At 36.1% G+C, this 26,531-nt stretch overlaps 1 protein-coding gene across 3 annotated transcripts in view; it reads right to left on the reverse strand.

Annotated features, from left to right (window-relative positions):
• The window catches only part of MBD5 (methyl-CpG binding domain protein 5), a 153,648-nt gene that overhangs the window by 59,039 nt on the left and 68,078 nt on the right, over positions 1-26,531 (reverse strand). For all 3 annotated transcript variants that reach the window (XM_024756260.1, XM_024756256.1, XM_024756257.1), the window contains exon 3: positions 6,956-7,130. The gene's annotated coding sequence lies outside the window, so the exon portion shown is untranslated. The remainder of the gene's footprint in view (positions 1-6,955; positions 7,131-26,531) is intronic.

The following is a 26,531-nucleotide window of genomic DNA, read 5'->3' on the forward strand; positions in this document are numbered from 1 at the left end:
TTTCTTTCAGTCATTGTTTTTGGAAATTTCTAAAAGCACACATTAAAAAAAAGAATTTAATCTAATAAACAATGAACCACTATTCCAAATTCACAACGTAAGCATTTTGTCACTTTTGCTTATTTAAAGAAACAAAACACTATAAAAATATTACAGATGAAGTTAAATACTACCCCTCACTCCCATCCAATTTCTCTTTTTCATCCCATTCACCTCCCCTCTGGCTTAAAGGCAACTAACATCCTTTTTTTGGTCTGTATCTTTCCAGGCTATGTTGTTTTTTTTTTAATAAATTTATTTATTTATTTATTTTTGGCTGCGTTGGGTCTCCGGTGCCACGTGCTGGCTTTCTCTAGTTGCGGCGAGTAGGGGCTACTCTTCCTTGTGGTGTGTGCGCTTCTCATTGTGGTGGCTTCTCTTGTTGTGGAGCACGGGCTCTAGGCATGCGGGCTTTAGTAGTTGCAGCATGCGGGCTCAGTAGCTGTGGCTCGCGGGCTCTAGAGTGCAGGCTCAGTAGTTGTGGCGCATGGGCTTAGTTGCTCCGTGGCATGTGGGATCTTCCCGGACCAGGGCTCGAACCCGTGTCCCCTACATTGACAGGCGGATTCTTAACAACTGCGCCACCAGGGAAGCCCGAGGCTATGTTTTTATATGTTTATTCCTTATGTATATATGTAAACAATATTTGGTTTTGTTATATGTATTTTAAAGTTTTAACATAAATACTATTATACATATATATCATTCTGCAACTTGCTTTTTAAAATTCAACATCGCTTTGAGTGCTATCTCTGTTGAGATACATAGATCTATCTCTGTTGCAGATATATAGATCCAATTTGTTAACTTTAAACATTTGAATGGTATTCTAACATATGACTTTACAATTACTCATCTATTGGTATATCAATCATATTAATGTTGGGTTGTAGGGTCTGCACATTTAAACTTTAGAGGCACTGCCAAATTGCTCTCTAAAGTAGCTACACTAATTCCATGTTTTTCTATGTATAATAGTGCCTTCTTTCCTTTAAATATTGAATTATTACCACTTTATACTTTATTTTCACCTTGAGCATTTTACTATGGCATTAAATATTTTTCCAAAATATGACTTTTAATTGCTTAGAATTTTCTTGGACAGAGGTTTATAATTTATTTACTTACTTCCCTTTTGTGGACATAGATTTTCTCCTAAATTTTCAATTACTAATAAATCTGAGGTAAATATCTCTGTACATAAATATATGGCCATTTTGATAATTCACTTAGAAGTATTTGCTAAAATAGAATTGCATCATTTTAGGGCCTTTGATAAATTTCCTAAAGCGCCAAGAGGGTAGTTTTAGGAAAACATTTCAGGACATGCTTCTCAAACTTTTGAAATCCATGCATGCCTTCTTTTGCTGAATATTAAAATCTATTCTATTTGCCTCTGAGATTCTGATAAGTTTATCTTCTATACAGACCAATCATTCAAGATTTGTCAAGTTTTATTTTTATAGTTTTATGATGAAAACACCAGTTTCTCCTCTTTTCCAAATTTAACATAAAAACTACATATCCACAACATTTTCCCTTCACTCCTTCCCCAAAGATTCCATTATGACCCACCCTGTTTATATGGCTTGGTTCAAGCCCAGCAGACACAGGTTAAAACAGAAAAGATAGTGTAATATGAAAGGCACCTCCATCTCATTAATACTAAGGATCAGGGATAGATCTTATACTTAGAACATAATTTAAATTTATTTCACAAACATTTCTGGTAGCAATAACAAAATTCACAAAGGGGTGTGTGTGTGTGTGTGTGTGTGTGTGTGTGTATATGTTCTGAGAATATCTGCCACCATTCTACCAACAATTTCATTTTCCAACCACCTTTCAATATGCAAATTAGTATATGAGAGTCGACTTTTGGTGAACTGAATTTAAGTGACCTGATTCACTTCTTTGAATTGGCTTCATTCAGAATTCAAATTAGATGTCACCTCCTCAAGGAGACCACACTGTAAATCCTAGGTATTCTCTGAAACTTTGTTAATTCACTGATACCTCTTATTACCCGATTTTTTTCTTATCATTTTTTGTTTGTTTATTGCCTATCTCTCCCCACAGGAATGTAAACTCCTCACAGCAGGGACTTGTTTCTCTAGGTTCCTCCAGTAGTCCCACTTCCTGGTGTAGTACCCGTGGCCTACAGGAGGTGCTTAAATACTTGATGAAGACTAGTTACAAGTTACTACAATGACTACATTCTAGTTAGCCAATACAGTTTTATATTTCGATTTTTACCACGTAGGCCTGTACAGTTTTAGCAACACAGGCGTCTAAAGTGAAAGAAAAGTTTTTAAAAGAAGTCAACAGAAGCCGGTGACTATGCATGTTGACAAAAAATACAAAGGATATTTTTTGCTCTAGATTTGTCCCTAATGATCTCAAAATCTCTGAGTAATAACTTCTGTGTAGCAAAAGTATGATAGGGCTTCTAAAAAAAACAATATGCTAACTTTATACTTTATTTGTAAAGTGCATCAGAGTTTTATTTAAATGGTTTATATACACATTGTAATTGGATTAATAATGGAACCACTAAAATAGATGAATGCAACCATATAAAAATGAAACTTGTATTTCAACAGGATGATAATTAATGCAATAGACCTTTTTTCTCTATCTGCTTTACTGACATGCTTGTCAACCTAAGAATAAATTCACTATGTTATGCAGTGATAAGAGTATATTTTAAAAGTTACACCCAAAACACCATGCAGACTAAATATCAGAGAATATGACATCATGAAAATAAGTAGGTAATCTTCATAAATCTTTCTGAATAACATCAAACATCATACATTCTTCTGAATAATGTCACACAACCTTGATTAATGTAAAAATAATGAATTGATTTTTAAGTCATGTGATATGAGTAAATTCTATTAAAATGTTTATAATGACATCACGCATTAATCTTGTGCTCAGGGCCATTACTTGGATACACAGTAGGACAGAATGAATCCTGAATGAGCTATTACCAAGGTGAGATGATATAAACTAGGTAAAACACCAATATTTAATGTTATATAAGTTATCATTTGTACTTTTTATACAATGATTATAAACTTAACTCAGGAAATATTCAAAGTTAAGAAGTCTCCTCCAGTAAATCAACTATATACTTCAATAAAAAAAATTTTTTAAATAGAAAAAAGAAGTCTCCTCCATTCTGACATTTGCAAGGGTGAATGCCTCATGTTCTCCAATTGAGAAAAAAAGCTCACATAAAACCTACCTCTATACTTAAATTCCAAAACAATATGTACATGCAACAACAGGTATAATTGGATTAAGAAATAACATAAGCATTAGCATTTTGAAGAGCAATGTCTGAGTGGCTACAATGTTATCATTTGATTGGGTAATGAATGGATATACTCATCATCTTTCCATCATTATTAAGTTAAATTATGCTTCTTAGGGTAACCCTGAATGACATTTCCCTTTTCAGTGATCTTTTACCCTCATATCTATTATTTAAACAGTTCCTTAAAAGTACTTAGCCAGCCTCCCCATTCAACTTTCCCATCTGTTTCACCTTTCACCTATTTACTCAAGCTATGCATTTTTATTTATGAGCACACTTATCTTACAGTTATATCTTTTTTTTTTTTTTTTTTTTTTTTTCTTACAGTTATATCTTCTTTCATTTGAAAAAAAAAACCTTCCAAAAAGTAGCCTCATTTTAACTCTGGTTATTATTTTCATTTGGTTCTTATATTCACTGTGCAGCCATCTCTTCCAAAACATACCTCTCAGATACATCTTTTCTAAGAGACCTAATGCCTCTGCCAGGCTCTACTTACTCACCCCAAAGTACCCCAGTACATTTACACCTGTTTTATACAGTTGTATCAGGATACCACAAGCACATCTTTCCTGCTCTGATCACTAAAACTCTCTAGTTTCAAACGTTCTTGCCCTTTCAGTGCAGAAGAGTGTAAACATTCAAAAACTGTGCGTGAGGATCACATTCACGTGGAAGGTTACATTTTTTCACAAACTCGGAAGGTATAGGGATAGGCTCCTGAGAATGAGGCCAGGCTTCAGAGTCAAGGTAACAAGGATCCTGACCTATGCCCTTCTATGGTCAGGAGGATTACTTACACAGGCCATTTCATGTTACCAACGTTCAGCAACTTACACATTCTCGGCACATAGAAGCCTTTGGAGGATTAAGTGCTGAATGTAGTAGATTGCAATTGGCCACAAATATTTTGTAGCTCCTTTCATCAGGAATTGGGACTTATTACTCTGTGAAGAGAGAAAAGTCCAGCTGGTCCAGCTAGTCCAGCTGAAGCCCCAGACATGTAACTGAGCCCAGCCAGCACCATGTGGAACAGGGATGAGCTGTCCCAGTTAAGCCCAGCCTAGACTTCCAACCCACAGAATCATGAGTATTATTTCAAATAGCCAAACACTATACTGGAGATGATCTAGAAGTCTAAAATAGGGTTTTATTTAAATTAAGTACAGTATTGAGATGCTATGTAGCTGTACATTTTAATAGCTCGTGACCTTGGAAAAGTTTAAAAATTTTTCTTTCCTTATAAAATGGAGATTTTTATAGAACTGTTTTGTTCTGGGGATACAATAAGTTAAAAGTCGTAAACTAGTACCTAGCACATAATAAATATCTAAGTTTTTATTATTTATACATAGCTATTAAAATCATGTTATTGAAAAGGTCCATGACATTGTCAGGTGAAAAAACACATGACAAAGTTGCATGTATAGTTATAAATCTTCATTTACAAAAATGCTACTAATTATGTAGATATAGTAATAGAACAGCAGTATCTTCCCCGAGCTTATCCCTGGATAGCAGGAACATGAGTGACTTTTATTTTCTTCATTGCTTTTCTATATTTTCAAAAAATTTTTATAAAAAACATGTGTTGGATCTGTAATTAGGAAAACTATTATTTCCAAAAAAATTAAATGTTATATCCATAGAACAGCTAATTAATGTTTCCCCAATACTTAAAAGCATTAGGGAAGATTTTTATTGGAAACAGTCACAAGCTTTGTGTCTAGTATTATGCTATTATTTCTCTTTCTGTTTTAGCTAAGTGGAGAAAAAGATAGGGAGAGTCAGAAAGAATACCACATTAACCTGACTGACCTAAACAGTAGAAAGAAAAACTAAGGCTATCCCTTTGATTGATTCTAAAATGCCTCAGGCTGTCACCCTTACTTTTCTGCTTGCAATGTCATCTGCCATCCCCATGTTTTTCATTAAACCAACTTCTGTTTATCTCAGTTTTTACATGTCACTTCCTCAGAGAGGCCTTCCCTGTTTTCTCCAGTCATTATTTGGCTTTCCAGGTCTAAATTTAGTTCTCTTTATAACTCTCCCTTATGATATTCAGGAATTCACATGCATTACTACACATAACTGAGCTTTTTCTTTGCGCTCACCATTCTACATGACTACAAAGAAAAAGCAACTGAGGCAGCTAACTTCCAGTTACAGCTTCCCTTGTGCCTTTAAAAATATAGAAGGAAAGTGAGGGTTCGTATGCTTATGTAGAAAATGATTATGATGCAGTTGACTTTCTTAGAAGCCAAAAAGTGAACAATCACAGCTCCCAAATACATATTCTTTAAAAAAAATTCAGAGAACTGTTTTAAAGTGTAGTAACAGGTCACAACAGAACATTTGTAAACTAATTAACAAACTCACTATAACTCTGAGGGAAAATTTATTTATGATATATTTCTGCATATTTGGCATCAACATAGTTGGCTATTTTTGCTTTTCTATGGTATAGTAAAATTTCTCATGAAGATTATTTATAAAAAATACTTGCTTACATTTACATAATCTTTTTAAGAGTGCATTAAGCAAGTTTAAGGGGTTATTTTCACATTTTATCTGTGAATTACTAGTATTTTGGCTACTCAAGGTAGCTCAATAGGTCAAATCATTGTTAAAAAAAAGAATGTATATCAATTTTTTAAAATCAAAACTGTACTAAGAATGAAACAATTGTGATTTTTGTCCATCTGGGGGTTGTACAACATATTGAAACAACTAATGTTTATATACTCTTTTACTTAAAAAATGTTTTAGCATTCTTCAATTCACCTGGCAATGGATGCCAAGTTCCTACCTGGAGTAATTAGTTCCACATAGAGGTAATGGTCCCCAGCGCCCCCCTGTAACACTGACAATCAACTTACTCAAAGTGAAAATAGGAAGATTCCTCAGCCATTGAAGAAACAAATACATTGTCTCTTTATATGTATAAATATCTAGGAACACTTAAGTCTAATCAACATCTCCAGCAAACATAATTAAATGTAAAGGATAACCATAGTCTAATTAATTATCTGATAAGGTTCTTAAGATGCAAGAGAAAGAAGACAGTCTCTGTGTAAATTCTAGAAGGGGGAGCCCAAAGCATACAATCTCTAAATCCCATGATCTTTTACTGTGTTTATTTAGCTTACACATCAGGAAGGAAATGAGGAAGTAGTAATACCTGTAGATGTTTAGTGGTGACATAAGAAAAGTGTCTCAATGAGACTCCATCTAGCATTTGACTGCTCAGTGGAATGCTGATGGTGGCAGAGAAAATGTAGCAGCCAAAGAAAACTTATGCACAAAATGTTCAGGTTGGAGAGAAAGGTAGTTTCAATAGCACAAAACCAGGCATAGAATATTTTAGAGAACATGCTGAAGCAAAGCAAAACCTGTAGAAAATAAAGTCTGCAATTTAACAAATAGGTAAGCAAAATACAAAACCAAGTTACAAACACGAGGGCTCTGGGCCAAATCCCACCTGTGGAAGTATCTGGCACGCACACAGTTTGAGAATAATAATACAAGTGAATTAATTGACAATACTTAAATCAAAAGATGTCACATGAAAATTTGCATTTCCTGCTTTACCTGAGAAACTGGACAATGTGGTAACACTAGGTCAGCATTCCTGCCTTGCAACAATTATCTGGAACAGAGCAGTGGCTGCTCCTTCAGAAAGGACTTGGCTCTCCAGTACACTGCAGTGGCTTCCTGCTTCATTCCCACCAGCCTGGCCTCCGTAGGCACTTGGGTTTCCAACCTTCTGGAATAGAAAGGACCTTGAGGTAAGGCTTGAAGGACAGACTGTAGACCTTGACAAGAGGTACAACTTATTTCTTTTAATGACCATTTAACCTACACTTCATTGTTTCTTCACAAGGGTAGAGGATGAACTCTCTACTCTGTAGTGGATCTTCACGCATTGTTAGTATGTGAAGGAATACCAGCCGGCAAGCCAGCTAAAACCACAAGCACACACAGTCAACCTTCTTAATGAAATTGATTTAACCCTGTGACTATGGTGATCGTTGAATTAGAGGAGTCAGAGGGGACAGAGAATGCTCATCCAACTTTAATTATCTTTCCTTCTTTCTTAGCACCATTGTCAGCAATACCACATTATCATTATTTCAGGAACTTAATGTTGGGATCAAAGAATTATGGAACCAAATTGTACATTATCATTATTGAGTTACAAAAAGACATTTTCCCCTGACTTTTAAAACGGCTTCCTTTTAGCAAATAAGGAAAAACATTATAAGGACTTTCAAAAGTATACTTGAGACCTTATTACCCCTTACTTAATTTTCTCCTAGCCATCAGGGAGACAAGGACAAGGTTGCTCCTCAGCGTGGGTAAAATAATCCTTGGTGCAGTTTAACTCATTTTGTTCTGTTTCCACAGGCATTGAACAACCCTCTAATTATTTGATGGATTTCATAGGAGCTTTGATATCATTAAGTTAGTGACTTAGATATCAGTTACAGGTATTTCAATCAATGAAAACAAACCAACCAACAAACAGGTCACCTGGTTTATAAATTAAATTCCTGCAAATATCGAATCAACATTGTGAAAATGACTATACTACCCAAAGCAATCTATAGATTCAAAGCAGTCCCTATCAAACTAACAATGGCATTTTTCACAGAACTAGAACAAAAAATTTCAATTTGTATGGAAACATGAAAGACCCTGAATAGCCAAAACAATCTTGAGAAAGAAAAACGGAGCTGGAGGAATCAGGCTCCCTGATTTCAGACTATATTACAAAGCTACAGTAATCAAGACAGTATGGTACTGGCACAAAAACAGAAATATAGATCAATGGAACAGGATAGAAAGCCCAGAGATAAACCTACACACATATGGTCAACTAATCTATGACAAAGGAGGCAACCTCCGTGCCTTGTGACCACCTAGAGGTGTGGGATGGGGAGGGTGGGAGGGAGACGCAAGAGGGAGGAGATATGGGGATATATGTATATGTATAGCTGATTCACTTTGTTATACAGCAGAAACTAACACACCATTGTAAAGCAATCATACTCCAATAAAGACGTTAAAAAATATATATATAGATGGTCTTTGTCAGAACCTAGGAGGCCCATCACCCTTGAGAGGAATGGCGAAGACAATGTTTTAAAATTGGAAAAGTAGGGATCACATCCTGAACCACAGTACTCCACAGGGTGCTCCTCTACCTTTGAGGTCTTTCCAGCTATCTGGCCTACTTTTTCTTTTTCTTTCTGATTTTAGGCCAAAGCAGGACAGGGGACTGTGTAGGACAGGGTGTAGCAGCATGCTTGAGCAACGCTATTCCTCAGAAAGCAGCCAAGAGAGACAAAGAAACAACTAAGGGATGTGGGACCAAGGTTAAATAACTACGTTTCTATATTCCTGATATATTAAAGGTACTCCTGGCATTATATTTAATGTTTTAAGTTTATTGGGAGTCAACTACATGTGAGGCACTATAACAGATACTCGGGGCCCAGACATAAAGAGAACATTGTTCCCCTAGCTCAAGGAGCTTACTGTCTGAGCGGTGGAGGGTAAGGAGGTGGGCAGTCAGGTAAACAGGTAATTAATTAGAACACTGAGTGACACCAGCTGTGCTAGGGCTAAGTATGGAGCGCTAAATGAACACAAAGAAAGAGCCAGTCCAGTTTTCAGGGATCAGAGAAAGGGGGAAGCAGGATACATCTAAGGATGTGCAGAGGTTACACAGGCAAAGAAAGGTTAGTAGGAGACCTGAAACCTTACCTAATCCATGCAAAGATCTTAGTTCCAAAAGATTAATATTGAAGATTTTATATTTATCTGGCAATAATAATCCCAATATGGTACTCATTTTTAGCTGGTAAGCAAGCATAAAGGACTCATTTTGTTAGATCTGTTAACCTTGAGATGTGATAAATGACGAGGCATTAATGAATATTTTCCACAGGAAGATCTGGATGCCTGCCTGATGCCTGAAATAGAAAATGATGCCCTGACAACCAGATAAGCAAATATTGTTCTGTATAAGAAATACTATGAAAGGATGATGATTCACTTCAGTAAGAAAGTGATTTAGATGTGACTGCACTGGAAGCAGAAGCTAAAACAAACGAGATATGGATGAGGGAGCCTTCCTCCATAGATAAAGTAGTTCAAAACTGTTTGGAAGTATATCCTTTAATAAAAGTATGTCTTAAAATAAAAGAAGTCCATAAGTGATGAAAATAAGATGACTGTTGTGCTAAAGTTATTCTGGCCAAATGTATAAATAATACTGGCTGACATCCTACCATCTTCTGGGACTTTATACATACACATATTAACTCACTTAGCCTTGTCACAGCCCTGTAAGTAAGTACTACTACTTTTTCTTTTCTAGTGTTGAGGAAACTGAGGCAAGAGAAATTAAATAATTTTACCTTTCCTTTTCCTGTCTGATAATCAATTTCCCTCTTTTCCTATTTTACTTTTCTTCTTAGTATTCATCACTATCTAACATACTGTATTTTACTATTTATCCTATTATTGTCTGTCTCCTCTGATAAGAACATAAGCTCTGTGAACATATGGATGTTTTAGTCACCATAACAGACAAAAACCCTTGCTAATTAAAAAAAACTTTTTAAAATTGAAGTATAGTTGATTTACAGTGTAGTGCCAATCTCTGCTGTACAGCAGAGTGACTCAGTTTTACACATATAGACATTATTTTTTAGTATTCTTTCCCATTATGGTTTATCCCAGACTAATTTGTGCTTTGGGCTCAATAGCTTCTTGAAGGCTGGCTTTGTATCGCAACTATTTTTACTTCTCATAGCACAAAGTATAGAATCTTACACATGCTGGAGCCAAAAATATTTGTTGAGTGAATGATGAGTGTAATTAATCAGTAAGGATATACAAAGCCCTTGCCATGTATGGCACTGCACTTGTCACCATAAATGGGCAAGTACAAAATACCATCAGTGTTCTTCAAGAACTTAGGAATAGAAACAGGTAGATGCATGAGGAATACCTGGTGTACAATATAAAAAGTCCTCACATTTCATTACTTCCGTTGTTCAATCATATAATGATGCCTAAAAATGCTTATTCACCACTTCTCTCAAGACATCCTAGTATTCTAATGCATTAATCTTTCTTGGAAATGCCACAACTGTTCACAACTCTATGCCTATGCACGTGTTGTTCCCTGGGCACAGAAAGATTTCCTCTCACTTTCTTAAAGCAACCTTCTGTCCTTTAACTAAATTCCAGGGTCAACTCCTCCATGAAGCCTCTTCCAGTCTCCTGCTTAGAGTTACTATCTCATTCTACAGTACTGCTTACATGCATGTAACAGCCCTTACCATATTCTGTTTTATGTACTTACATTATCAGGTACTGGGTATGAAAACAGTGTGCTTTGAGTTGAATTATTTGTTTTTCTCACCTAGAGAACTTTTTTTTACTCCCCTAAAATATAATCACAAATATAAAAGTTCTTAATGATATGTTAAAACCAATCAGTGATACACAAGGTGATTAATTGTAGGTGTGTATTTATTTAACCAAAATCAAATGAAGGCTGAATAGAATCTACTTTTCTTATTTTATTTTCAGCTCAACTTTTGGATTCAGAGACTATTTCCAGTGCCAAAAAAGAGTATCTGGCATGGGTTTCCCTGGTGGTGCAGTGGTTAAGAATTCACCTGCCGGGCTTCCCTGGTGGCGCAGTGGTTGAGAGTCCGCCTGCCGATGCAGGGAATGAGAAGCCTACACACCACAACGAAGAGTAGCCCCCACTCACCGCAGCTAGAGAAAGCCCGCGTGCAGCAGTGAAGACCCAACGCAGCCAAAAATAAATAAATAAATTTATTAAAAAATAAAAAAGAGTATCCGGCACACAGAAAATTACTTGTTGAATAAATAAATGAATGCCTGTATACAAACCATGGCATTAAATGCTAAATGGCACGGCATAAACTAAATGTACTATAGGAACTCAGAGATGAGATAACACATAATAGAAAGAACAGTGAACGAACAGGAAGTTTGGTATCTACAATTTTCCAGCTTATAACTTTGAGCAAGATATGTAACCTGAGCTTTAATTTTTCAATTTGTTAAGATTAATGGACTGAACTAGATCAGTAGTTTTCAAATTATTTTAGTTGTAGGTCTCTTTTGTCTAATAAAATCTAAATGGAACTTCCATTATAAAAAGCAGAAAAAGAGATTTGTTGGTAATAATTCATTTTGGAAGACCAAATTATAATATTACTTATTAAAATCCATCAATAAGAATAATGGGCTATTTTGATTAATAAAACGTATGAAACCAAGGGATATAGGTGACAGTTGCAATTTAAGTAATCTTCATCAACAAATTTATTTCTGTACTTTGTTTTGGTTTTATAATATTGAGACAATTCTGATTACCACATAAAAGCTATTGTAAATGTCAACTTTTTTGAAAAATAGCAAATTTGGCTTTGGCAATATTGAAATCGCTGCAATCAAAATGGTCTAGAAGCTTGAAGGGAAGTAAAGAAAATCCTGTTTCCAAAATTGAATGACTATATCTAATCATTACTCATGTCTTTGGTCATGAATACAAAATATGGGTAAGAACTACCAAAAACTTAAATTAAGCAAGAAGACTTTCGTTAATACAATATTATCACATTAATTTGCCATTGCAGAATTGTAAAGGAGTGATAAGGATACATGGCAGGAAGACTCCTCTATGTTGTATTTGTATTTATTTAATGGAGCATACATATGCTGCAGCTATCCTCTTGCTTCCATAATTTGATTTGGAGATACAACAATGGACTCAAGTTTTAAAAAAAGGCCAACTAAAAATAAAAATGCATACTCATAAGAAGTTCAAATATCTACAGGGAAATTGGTGGCAAGGCTTTAGTCAGCAGTTCATAAAAATATAAACTAGCAGCACAGTTTATTTTTGTTTCATGATGTGTTCATGTGTTACAATTTGGTATAACACATGTGAGTGGGCATGTTATTTTTATGACTGTGTTAAAATACTTAATATAATTAAAAAATGTAAATTAGTGTCCAACGTTTGGAAAGCTCTGAAGAACCTCCTCTGAGCTAGATGTTCTCCTGGTCATTCCAATGCTATCGTTTCTACATAAGCTAGAAAAGCAAGAAATACTTTATAAAGATGACTTCAATGTTTTCAACTCAATCTTATATATGTTTACTGAGATTCAATACCCGTGGGATGAGGGAAGAGCCTGACCAGACTGAAGTGGAGAACTTGTGCTAGGGAGTATCAGAAATACAGCTTTAAAAAATATGTCAGTCTTCCTAGCATAGGATGAATCTCTATGCACATAAAGCTAAAAACAGCTTTGGTATCATAGATCCATGACATTTCTAACATAAGCATTGCTGGTCTACAAGTATCTTAATTTACAAATGCAATTTCATTCCTATGTACTTATTTTCTGATAATGATATCTGTCAGATGGAAAATAACTTTTCAGTGATTCTGCCTTTATTTACTTGAAGAACATATTCTCATTTGAACTACAGAGGAAAGTCTCTTAACGGACCTCCACATAAACAAATCACTGAATTAATCAAAACAGCATTTCCATTTGAAAACAGGCAAAAGCTTACTTCTACTCTTACCACCTGAATTATATGCTTTTGAATATCAGTTGTGTCGTTTCCAAAGCTGTCTGAGTCAATAACACTTGCTGGTGTCATTTAGGAATTTAATAAAATATTTTGTAAACAAATGAAATATAAATATAAAAAGAGGATGACTGTTTCCATGAAAATTAAGTTGAAAAGGGCTTCCCTGGTGGTGCAGTGGTTGAGAGTCTGCCTGCTGATGCAGGGGACACGGGTTCGTGCCCCAGTCCGGGAAGATTCCACATGCCGCGGAGCGGCTGGGCCCGTGAGCCATGGCCGCTGAGCCTGCACGTCCGGAGCCTGTGCTCCGCAATGGGAGAGGCCACAATAGTGGGAGGCCCGCATACCGCAAAAAAAAAAAAAAAAAAAATTAAGTTGAAAGCATAACTTTTAATACTTGCCTCTTAAAAAGTGAGGTTGAATAAGATGGAAAAGAGCAGAATCTTGGGGGGAAAACCCTAAAAATTGTGGTTAAGAGCACAAATTCTGGACCCAGACTGATGAAAATAAAATTTCAACTCTACCTCTTGGTGTGTGACTTAGGGTAAGTTATATCTCTCTTCTTCAATTTTCTCATCTGCAAATTGAAGATAATACTAATATCTACCACACAGTGTTGAGCAAATTGAATAAGTGAAGATTTATAAAGTACTTAGCTCCTGGCCCATAGTAAGCGTTATGTAAATATTTGGTAAATAAATAAAAATAGCTGGCCATAAAGGAAATCTCAGTGATTCTAGACAAATGAAATCACACACAATGTATCATCTCATCAAATTTCCATACAGGACGTCATAACAAAATGATATCCCCAAACATCCCTCTATTTGTAAATTTAAAAACAGTCACTCGTATATAGGTAGCCAATATGAAAGCCAATTTGAGGTCAATGATCATGAATTTATGGCAGAATCCAAAAGGTGAACTTATTCACTAGAACATGACTTATCAGACAAGACAGCAGTATGGACAGAGCTGGACCTCTGGCTTATTGAGTATAGGCACAGAAAAAACAAAAACAAAACAGATTATATGATTTTTGCAATTTAATATCAAAGTATTCTAAAAAATATACACAAACACTCACATAGAGTGGGGCAAGAGAGAATGATAAAGGAAATATGGCAAAATGTTAATTGCTGAATTTGTGCGAATAGAGTTCTTTGCACTATTGCAACGTCTCAGTAAGTTTGAAATTATTTCAGAAAATGTAAGAAAATCAAACAAAAATAAAATAGGACCATGGTTTTGAAGAGAGGTGGGCAAAAGATAGAGGGGCAATGAAGTCTGAGATATGGCACTTGTGTGACTGAAATATGGAACACAGAATCTAAGCTGGAATACAGGTTTATATGAAGTTAAAGGACATGCAGTACAGGTATCGGGAGGAGGAAAGGAACTGTGAGTATATGAGGCAGGAGAAATAGCCTAATCGGAAGGAGTTAAAATGTTGGGGAGACAAAACATAGACTTTTGAAGATTATAAGGCAAAGTGATTAAATGCCCAAATACATAAAGGAGAAAGAAAAATTTGACTTCAGGTCAGAAAAGATTAATATAATGGGCTATTCTACTTTTGAATCGCTTCTCTACCTTGTTAATTCCCCTAGCCCCATATATTGGTTGGAGTAACTCAAGCTTAAAGAACTGTTCATTAAAAAAAAAAAGAAAAGAAAAGAAAGGAAGAAAAAAAAGGAAGAAAGGAAGGAAGAAAGAAAACTCCAATCCATCTTGCGTGAATGGAGGACAAAATTTGGGAGAGGGATAGGTAGAGAAGGATAAAACCTTCTGGAGAAGCTGATAAAAATGTGTCCCTTCTTAGGTGTTTATGTGGAATTGGCTTGGCCTTGAATATTTAGTAAGACATATAACTATTAAATGAGGTATGATTAATAGAAATAAAGAAATAAAACTGTCAGTGCTTGAAGTCAACATGATCATTTTCCTAAAGAACCCAAACTGGAAAATTATTAGAACCAAGGACAAAGGTATTTAGAAGGTAGCTAAGTATAAAACTAACATACAAAAACAAGAAAGGGATAATTGCCCTATCAAATAGTAAAACATATTAAAAAGTTGTAGTATTGATACAAGAATAGGCAAGTAGTATAACAGAAGAGACTGGCCACAAATAAACCCATAGATATGCAAATTTAGTTGATGACAGAGGTGGCATTTTATTTTTTTTTATGAGGTGGTATTTTAAATCAGTAGGAAAGGGATGGCCAATTCAATATATGGCATTGGGACAACTGTATACTCGGGGAAAAAAATGAGTTACTTTCATAACTCATGTAATTTACAAAAATGCATTCCAGATGATTCAAGACATAAGTCAAAAACAAAAACTAAATCAAGCTAAAACATAAATGCAGTAAGACAATATAAAAGAATGTTTATTTGAACTATATTTACGAAAGTCTTCTAAAGGAGATACAAAAAGCAAACGCAATTATGAAAAAGACTGTTAAATTTGACTACATCAAAATTTAAAACTTCTGTTCAGCAAAAGAATCACCAAAATACTTAAAAGACAACTGATAGGGGGAAAATATTTGCAACATATATAACAGTCTAAAGCATTAGTATCTGGAATGTATAAGTAACTTCCAAAAGTCAATTAAAAAAAGATATAAAGCCCAAAAGAGAAATGGACCATAAATATGGATAGGCTGAGACGAGGAAATGCCAAAAGGCCTGTAAGCTTAAGAAAAGATGTTCGATCTTCGTAGTAATCAGAAAATGCAAAATAAAGCAATAACAAAGTATCACTTTTCACTCCTAAGATGTGTAAACATTTTTAAAAGACTGGTAATAGCAAGTTCGGTCAAGAGTATGGGGTAACAGCTAGTGTCAAACTACTGGTAGAAGGACCATTTACCTCCTTTTAGGAGGTATATATATCAGCACCAGTATTAACTTAAGATATGCATATTCTTTGAAACAGTAGCTCCTCTTCTTTATCATGCTTGGAAAAATAATAAAATATGTGCACAAAGAATTATGTAAAATGATATTCACTAGCACTGATCATTAGAATGAAAAATACAAAACAACCTAAATGCCTATTAACTAGGGAATGGGTAAATAATAAAACGTTCATAATATGGAAGATAATACAACAGTTAAAAGAGGTAGTTCTGGGCTTCCCTGGTGGCACAGTGGTTGGGAGTCCGCCTGCCGATGCAGGGGACACGGGTTCGTGCCCCGGTCCGGAAAGATCCCACATGCCGCGGAGCGGCTGGGCCCGTGAGCCATGGCCGCTGAGCCTGCGCGTCCAGAGCCTGTGCTCCGCAACGGGAGAGGTCACGGCAGTGAGAGGCCCGCGTACCGCAAAAAAAAAAAAAAAAGAGGTAGTTCTACAGTGATATGGAAAAATTTCTAAGACATATTGTCAAGTGAGGAAAAATGAATTGAAGAACATGTTCTAAAAATAAAAACATTTAGAATGGAGATGATCACTAATGTACTGCTATGGAAAGATCATCAGGATAGAATGCTGTTTACTGAAAAGGCATCGAAGCAAAGGTCAGCCAGTAACAATGAACATTCCCAGGCTAAGCCTAAGGACTCTAAACACCATGGTTGGACTGAAAGAAACCGGATCTCCAGTTGCCTGGGATGCACAGACTTGCTAAAGGCAGGAAAGAAAAGAAATCGAATTCCTATGAATTTCCCTAGGCATTGGAGGGTGATTAATGAACTACTATTTAATAGACATACAGCTTCTGCCAGGCAATGACAGACACCTCAATGATTTCATTTAATTCTGACAATGCCAGGGTAAGTATTATTGGTTCCATTGGACAAATAAAGAAAGTAAGGCTCAAAAGTTAGGTACCAAAAAAAAAAAAAAAAAGTTAGGTACCGTTCCTAACTTTAAATGATCACTTAACTACTAAGTGCTATTCAAAGTGAGGTGTGGAGAGCACTGTTAGTCTGTAAGAACAGTGTGTAAAAGAGTGAGAAACTGTGCTAGCAATTTAACAGTTATGTTCACTGAATCTTATAATAAAATTTGGGCTTGAAAAAAAAGATGCAGAATTTTTAAAAATTGTATTTGTATAAAGAAAAATAAAAAGTTACTTCCTAAAAAAAAAGTAGAAACATTTAAGCTACATTAAAATATCATACATAAGGATGTATAATAGTATTTTTTGTATCTATTGATGGTGAAATTGGGTTCCTTTTCACATCAAATGCCATGAATTTTCAAACTTTTCTTCCTTGGGTGCCTTTTGTATCTTATCTTAGACTAAAATTACATGTCAGTAAGAAACATGGTAGTAAGAAACATGTACTGAGTATCTACTAAAAGTCTAGGTGCTCAAAAACAAGTAACACAAGGTATGTTCCCTCAAAACCCAAGGAATAACTTTTGGAAACCACTTGGGATGTTCACTCAAGAGGCGTGAAGCAATCAAGTACTTAGGACAAAACTATGTTTATTTTTGGCAGTCTACACAAGGTGAAATTCTACTTTTAAGAACTGACTCAGGTACGAATTTTAACATATTACGTAGAGGTGTATAAGGTCCAATTACTCAAATCAAATACTGTTTTCTTTGTTCATTAACTTGAACTTTAATAGCAAAAAAGCCTAGAATACTATGTATAAGCCTTTATAAAAGCATCTGATTTTGTTTCTTTATTTTTATTAGGTAAATGTCCTTGGAATTCTTCAGCTTACAATTCAAAGTTTTTCCTTGATGCCTAAAAATGTTTAAAACACTTTTTTTGGACCAAGAATGAAAACATGGCAGTAACCTTGATATTAACATTGAACACATCAGTGTGTTACATTTGAGTTTCAAGAATACTCAGCATGGCAGAAATTCTTGGGAATCTGGAACTTGGAGGTTAAACCACTAAAGTTGGCTTAGGAGGCTTTAGGAATATTAGGAGATGAGATGATGCAAGCAATTTCATCTCAGGAAAAATCAATCTAATGTTAATGAAAAAATTTCCATGGCAACCTGATACAGAAGCAAAGGTGCAGAATAAAAAGATAAAGATTTTTTTAGTTCTAACTATAGGTACTGTTTGAAAACTTTACTCTTTATTGAAGCTTTTTGTTTCTAACCTTCAACAGGGCTATGTTTTAATATTTTTATTTTTATAGTTTTCAAGAAGGATATTGATGACTCAGATTAACCTGTAAGCTAATAAACTAGTCTCTATTGATCTAGAGAGTCAAAGTATCTGGAATGCTATGTAACTTTTAGGAGCATTTATTAATTCTAGTTCATAGCTAAGCAGTAATACTATTTATTGATTCATTATTTTTGTCAGAAAGATATCCAAATTAGAATCAGAAAACAGATGCTGGGGGCTTCCCTGGTGGCGCAGTGGTTGAGAGTCCGCCTGCCGATGCAGGGGACATGGGTTTGTGCCCCACCCAGTCCGGGAAGATGCCACATGCCGCGGAGCAGCTAGGCCCATGAGCCATGGCCACTGAGCCTGCGCGTCCGGAGCCTGTGCTCTGCAATGGGAGAGGCCACAACAGTGAGAGGCCCGCGTACCGCAAAAAACCCCCCCCAAAACAGATGCTGACATATAAGTCATCTATTAAACACAGCAGGTAACAACAAAACATAGCTATGAATTTTTACACTGAAAACAAGAGGGAGAAGTAAAAGGAATTTACCAAATTTATAAGAAAATAATCCTGAAACCCTCAAGTAAATTTCAAATTTATATTACCAGGTCATTTCTTACTAGTAATAAACAATACACAAATCCAAAGATGAGACTGCAGGGATAGTTTTAATGTTTCAGGCATGAACACTTCAAAAGACAACTGCAGCAATAATTTGTATATATTTTAAGTATGAACACTTCAACAGACAATATCTTTTTCTTTTGTGGCCACATTGTGTGGCTTGTGGGATCTTAGTTCCCTGACCAGGGATCAAACTCAGGCCACGGCTGTGAAAGCTCCGAGTCCTAACCACTGGACTGCCAGGGAATTCCACGCCCCCCCACCCCCTTTTTTTTCAACAGACAAAAATATTCTGTTTGAAAAAAACACCAGGATATTACAATACAAGTGCTTTGATTTAACTGTATTATGTGAATAATGCTGAATGATAAAGAGATAAAATCCCACACTATTTCATATTTTCAACTTTGGTGTTATATCAGACATCACAAACAGCTCACCACTGTATAAATTCTATTTTTCTAGGAAAATTTTTGGTAGCCTCAATCTACTTCATATATATATGACTGTACATATAAATATATAAATATTCATACACACATACATATATATAAAATACCAGAAAGCCACAGGGAAATTTCATATACCAAATCTTGATTAATCTTATAAAATACAAAAAGAAGACTTGTCATTAACATTAAAAATGAAATTATATTTAGTAAAATGCATTTTGTGAGATGATACTGTTCTTAATCTTTTTCATTTGTTCAGCTATAGATGTGTTTAGAGTAATTGGGTCACACTGAACCAGTAATTCAGATAATGAGAATTTTACAATACCTATATGTCCTTTCCCTCACTGGACTTTTTAATACTTCAGTATTAAAGAAAATCTTTGTTGAAAAGTCAGTTTTATTCTAAGTTTTATGATTTGTTTATAACATGGTTATTCATTCATTCATTCAAACGTATATGAACTAGGTATAAAATCAAATGAAATTATTTAAATCCATTATGGCCTACTACATATCAGACATAGTTGTAGGCAGTGGGGATCCTACAATTGGAAGGCTTACAATGCAGTGGTGGAGAAAGACCAAAAATCAAGAAATGAATATATAAATAAAATAACTGGCAGTCATGTTAAGTGCTATGAAAGAAATAAATAAGGACCTAAGGGAGAACAAGGGTGAGGGGTAGGAAAGATCTCCCTTAGAGAGATGGGAAGTCCTCCCTGAGGAGATGAAATTTAAGTGAGACCTGAAATATGAGAGAGAAACTGGCCATGAGAAGGGAATCTGGGCAAGAGTATTCTAGGCAAAGGAAACAGCATGTGCAAAATTCCAGAGCTGGAAAAGGGTTGGGTGTGATCCAGAAACTGAAGGAAGATCCATGTTGCTGAAATGTAATGAGGGAAGTGGGGAGTGGCATGAGATGAGGCTGGAGAAATAGGCAGGGAGGGAATCATGTAGGGCCTCATTATTCATAATCATGTTGTGAGTTTTTTTTTTCATTGCAACGGGAAGCTTTCAAGAGTATAAGCATAGGATTGACAAGAGTTTAATTGCACTTTAGGAAGGTATTTCTTTTTTGCTGTGTTAAGAATGGATTGGACCAGGGGACTTCCCTGGTGCATGGTTAAGACTCCATGCTCCCAATGCAGGGGGCCTGGGAACTAGATCCCACATGCATGCTGCAACTAAGGAGCCCGCCTGCTGCAACTAAGATCCGGTGCAACCAAATAAATAAATATTAAAAAAAAAAAAAAAAGAATGGATTGGGCCATATGATCCAGCAATCCCACTCCTGGGCATATACCTGGAGAAAACCATAATTTGAAAAGATACATGAACCCCAATGTTCATTGCAGCACTATTTACAGTAGCCAGGACATGGAAGCAACCTAAATGTCCATCGATGGAGGAATGGATAAAGAAGATGTGGTACATATACAATGGAATATTACTCAGCCACAAAAAAGAACAAAATAATGCCATTTGCAGCAACATGGATGCACCCAGAGTTTGTCATACTGAGTGAAGTTAAGTCAGACAGAGAAAGACAAATATGATACTGCTTATATGTGGAATCCAAAAAAATAGTACAAATGAACCTATTAACAAAACAGAAATAGAGCCACAGATGTAGAAAACAAACTTATGGTTACCAAGGGGGAAGAGGCAGGGAGAGATAAATGGGGAGACTGGGATTGACATATACACAATACTATATATAAAATAGATAACTAATAAGAACCTAGTGTATAGCACAGGTAACTCTACTCAATACTCTGTAATGACCTATATGGGAATGGAATCTAAAAAAGAGTGGATATATGTGTATGTATAACGCATTCATTTTGCTGTACAGCAGAAAGTAACACACATTGTAAATCAACTACACTCCAATAAAAATTAATTTTAGGGCCCTCCCTGGTGGCGCAGTGGATGAGAGTCTGCCTGCCGATGCAGGGGACACGGGTTCGTGCCCCAGTCCGGGAGGATCCCACATGCCGCGGAGCAGCTGGGCCCGTGAGCCATGGCCGCTGAGCCTGAGCTCCGCAACGGGAGAGGCCACAACAGTGAGAGGCCCGTGTACCGCAAAAAAAAAAAAAAAAATTTTAAAGTTAAAAAAAAAAGAATGGATTGGGAGAAGCAATCTGATAGAAGTTTTTGTGATAAAGGCTGAGAGCCTGACAAAATTTTGGATGCCTGTTCACAACTGTCTCTTTAAAGTACTTCTTTGTGTTTAACTGTGAATAATAATAACAGGTATAGTTGGAATATAATTGGAAAAATCGGTCATGTTCTCTTGGAGGTTGTAATAGCCTAGGAAGTGCACACTGGGTGTGGTCACAAAGGTATCTTACACTTTGGGAAAGTGTATTTCAAAGTATTCAAAGACAGACAAAAGTGCATTGTCAGCATCTATTATAAGGAACTCAAAGAAAGTTTTAAATTAAAAAAAAAAAAAAAAAAAAAAAAAAAAAAAAAAAAAAAAAAAAAAAAAAAAAAGGACACTCTGACCATGACCATACAACCAGCCTAAGCCCAAAGATGAAGAAACCAGAGAGTTATGTAGAGGCTCAAGGGGTTGAACAGGGAGCTTTCCATGTGGGTTAGGTATAAAGAGGTATGTTTCAAAAGCAAAAGAAAAGTCACATAAACCGAAGATTCAGCCTTTAAGACTTTATGTCATTTGACTTCTTGATATTTACCTGACTACATTTTGTACCAGTTTCTTCTTTGTAAATGACTCTCCAGTTGTGTCCTTTTTCAGTTTATTGAATATGTCACGCTTATTCTTGACTTTGGGCTTTTGCAGTTGCTGTTCCCTCTCCTAAACTCTTCTAATATCTGAGCTCAAACATCACCTCAAAATGCCATCTTGTTTATTTTCTTCATAGCACATATTCCTGAATAAAATAATCTGTTTATGTTTATTGCCTTTCTCTCATCACTAGAATTTACGCAACAGAGTAAGGACTTTGTCTATCCTTTCCATAAGTTATTCTCAGTGCTTAACACAGCATCTGGCACATTATAGGCCTTCAATAAATACTGAATGGAAAGAAGGAGGAAAAGTAGAAAGAAAAGAAGGGAAAAATGAAAAGGCATGCAAGAAAAATATAAAAACTTTTATCAAGTACAGAATGAATTGGGCTTTAGAAAAATCCTAAAGATATAAAAGGAACTTTTAAAGTTATGATTGGAACAAGAAGAAGATTCAGGGAAAGACTTTTATTTGGATAAACACTGAAATAATAAAATGAAATTAAAAGACAATTAAATTTCAGTTTTGTTTCTGTCTTCTTGATCAAAGAGAATAAATCTTATGTCAAAATGAAAAAATAAATTTGATTAAGAATAAATCATAGAGGACTCTGGCTTCCAGCCAAGATGGAATAACAGGGGTCATATTTGCCCAATTGCTTGAAATTAACAACAACAAAAAACCCAGACAAAATATATGAAACAATGGTTTTTAAGAAATTAGACATCAGTCAATCAAGGTCAGTGATCTTTCAGAAATAGGAAACAAAGGAGATGAGCCCTAGAAATGCCCTAGCTTATTGCCTTGAGTGAGTTTCTATTCTGTGTGCAAAGAGGGTGAACCCAGTTGGAGCTCAGCAGACTAAGTTGAGGAGATGTAGCTGAAGAGTCAGGGGAGATCAAGGCAGTGTGAATTTGCAGGACAGAATGCCAGAGAAGAGAGAGCTGCAGGGAGAGAAATGCAGATATCTGTGGAAGGCTCCCTTTGAGCATCCCTCAGAGTACTGATAAATGCATGCATGTGAAGAAAATACCTGAGGCTGAGGAAAGAATTCCCTGAAAGGATAGAGAGAATAGCACTTGGCATTCACACTGGGCTGGGAACTAGAATACCTCATAATTCAGTAGATATAGAGTAGCATACTCAGAAGTGTCTTGCCTAATAGTGGGGAATACGTAGACTTAGACTAAACATTGTTCTGGTCCCACCTAATGAGTTTTAAAAGCAAGACTTAAAAGGATCAAATTGTTATTTCCAAGTAGCTTAAGTGCACTCCAGAGCAAAGCTGAAGAATATTTAAAGGCATACAAAAATACCCAGGACTCAAGAAGGAAAAATTCACAGTGTATAACATGAAGTAAAAATGATCAGACATGGAAAAAGCAGGAAAATAAAACATGTGGTGAGGCATAAAACCAGTCAATCTTGAATGAAATTCCAGGGAATTATGCTGAGTGAAAAAAGCCAATCCCCAAAGGTTATATACTATATAATTCCATTATTTAACATTTTTGAAGTGACAAAATTTTAGAAACAGAAAACAGAACTTACACATGGGACAGAATTGTACACATGGGATAGAACTGTACAGAACTAAATACACATACATGCACAAGAATGAGTACCAGTAAAATCAAGGAAATGTGAACAAGATCAGTGCTTTGTATCAGTGTATTCTGGTTATGATATTACACTGGTTTTACAAGATGTTACCATTGGCAGAAAATGGGTAAAGAGTACATGGGATTTCTCTGTATTATTTATTATAATTGCATGTGAACCTACAATTAAATGAATAAAAATTTCAATTAAAAAGATCAATCAATTGAAACTTATCCAGACTCACAGATTTTAGAATTAGCAGATAAGAACATTGGCAGAGTTACTGTAACTGTAACATTGGCAGCGTTCCTGTAACTATAAAAGAGATATGCAAGATAGTAAAATATAAAAAAATATGCAAGATAGTAAAACAAAACAAAAAAACAACCCAAATTGAACTTCTAGAGGCAAAAACTATGAGGTGAAAAATACACTGAATGGGATTAACAGTGGATTAGACACTGCAGAAAAGATTAGTAAATGTGAAGGCATAAGAATAGAAACTATCTAAAATGAAATGGAGAAAGAAAAGAAACTGAAAAAAAACGGACAGTGTCAGTGACGTGTGGGATGATTCAAGTGTAATACAAGTGTGTAACTGGAATTCCTGAAGGAAAGAAGAAAGCAGGAACAAAAAAATTTAAAGAAACAATGACTAAAATTTTCTTGGATTTAGTGATAATTATAAGCCCAGAGACCTAAGAAACAAAATAAATCCCAAACAAAAAAAGTATGAAGAAAACTACCCTAAGGCACATCATAATCAAATTGATTGAAATAAGAGTCTGAAAAGCAGCTGAGGGATGGGGGAATGTGTTATGTACAGAAGACCAAAGTTAAGGATGACAGCAGATTCCTCACTAAAAAGAATGCATGTGAGAAGACTGTGAGCTCTCATCTTTAAAGTACTAAAAAATACCCCCAAATCTGTCAACCTAGAGTTCTACAGACAGCAAAAGTATCTTTCAAAAATGAAGGTGAGGGCTTCCCTGGTGGCACAGTGGTTGGGAGTCCGCCTGCGGAGGCAGGAGATGTGGGTTCATGCCCCGGTCCGGGAAGATCCCACATGCCGCGGAGCGGCTAGGCCCATGAGCCAAGGCCGCTGAGCCTGTGCGTCTGGAGCCTGTGCTCCGCAATGGGAGAGGCCACAACAGTGAGAGGCCCGCATACGGCAAAAAAAAAAAAAAAAATGAGGATGATATAAAGACTTTTTCAGATATACAAAGCTGAAAGAATTTAAGTAATGATAAAGAAAGATCGTCAGGAAGAAGCAAAATAATACCAGATTGAAATCTGGATCTAAGACAAAGGGAAGTAGAGCACCAGAAATAGAAATTATTTGGCTAAACATATCAAATCTTTTTCTTGCATTTAAATATCTTTAAAGATAATTAACAATTTGACTTTTAAAAAATGTAACATGAGGTTTATACTACACAAAAAAGGAAAATAGATGGAGAAGGGGAAAAGAACAAAGATCAAATGGGACAAATACAAAATAAAAACATGGGACAAACAGCAAAATGATAGACAAACCTAACCAAATCAATTACTGTATCAAACATAAATGGCCTAAATACCCCAATTAAAAGGCAGAGGTTGCACTCTCACCACTATTATTAGACATAGTTTTGGAAGTTTTAGCCACAGCAATCAGAGAAGAAAAAGAAATAAAAGGAATCCACATTGGAAAAGAAGAAGTAAAACGGTCACTGTTTTCGCAGAGAACATGATACTATACATAGAAGATCCTAAAGATGCCACCAGAAAACTACTAGAGCTAATCAATGCATCTGGTAAAGTAGCAGGATACAAAATTAATGCACAAAAATCTCTTGCATTTCTATACTAATAATAAAAAATCTGAAAGAGAAATGAAGGAAACACTCCCTTTACCATTGCAACAAAAAGAATAAAATATCTAGGAATAAACCTACCTAAGGAGACAAAAGACCTGTATGCAGAAAACTACAAGACACTTATGAAAGAAATTAAAGATGATACAAACAGATGGAGACTCCCTCTTGTGACAGCACTGGAATCACAAATAACTGCTGAACAATCATCGACAGGAAGACACTGGAACTCACCAAAAAAGATACTGCACATCCAAAGACAAAGGAGAAGCCACAGTGAGATGGTAGGAGGGGCGTAATCACAATAAAATCAAATCCCATAATGGCTGGGTGGGTGACTCACAAACTGGAGAACACTGATACACAGAAGTCCACCCACTGGAGTGAAGGTTCTGAGCCCCATATCAGGCTTCCAAACTTGGGGGTCCGGCAATGGGAGGAGGAATTCGTAGAGAATCAGACTTTGAAAGCTAGCGGGATTTGATTGCAGGACTTCAACAGGACTGGGGGAAACAGACTCCACTCTTGGAGGGCACACACAAAGTAGTGTGCGTATCGGGACACAACGGAAGGAGCAGTGACCCCACAGGAGACTGAACCAGACCTACCTTCTAGTGTTGGAGGGTCTCCTTCAGAGGCGGGGTGTGGCTGTGTCTCACCATGAGGACAAGGACACTGGCAGCAGAAGTTCTGGAAAGTACTCCTTGGCATGAGCCCTCCCAGAGTATGCCAACAGCCCCACCAAAGAGCCTGTGTAGGTTCCAGTGCTGGGTGGCCTCAGGCTAAACAACCAACAGGGAGGGAACCTAGCCCCACCCACCAGAAGACAAGCGGATTAAAGTTTCACTGGGCTCTGCCTACCAGAGCAACAGCCAGCTCTACCTACCACCAGTTCCTCCTATCAGGAAACTTCCACAAGCCTCTTACATAGCCTCATCCACCAGAGGGCAGACAGCAGAAGCAAGAAGAACTACAATCCTGCAGCCTGTGGAACAAAAACCACATTCACAGAAAGATACACAAGATGAAAAAGCAGATAGCTATGCACCAGAAGAAGGAACAAGATAAAACCCCAGAAAAACAACGAAATGAAGTGGAGATAGGCAACCTTCCAGAA

Source organism: Neophocaena asiaeorientalis, unplaced genomic scaffold, assembly GCF_003031525.2.
Source record: "Neophocaena asiaeorientalis asiaeorientalis breed wild unplaced genomic scaffold, Neophocaena_asiaeorientalis_V1.1 scaffold447, whole genome shotgun sequence".
Classification (NCBI taxonomy): Eukaryota; Metazoa; Chordata; class Mammalia; order Artiodactyla; family Phocoenidae; genus Neophocaena; species Neophocaena asiaeorientalis.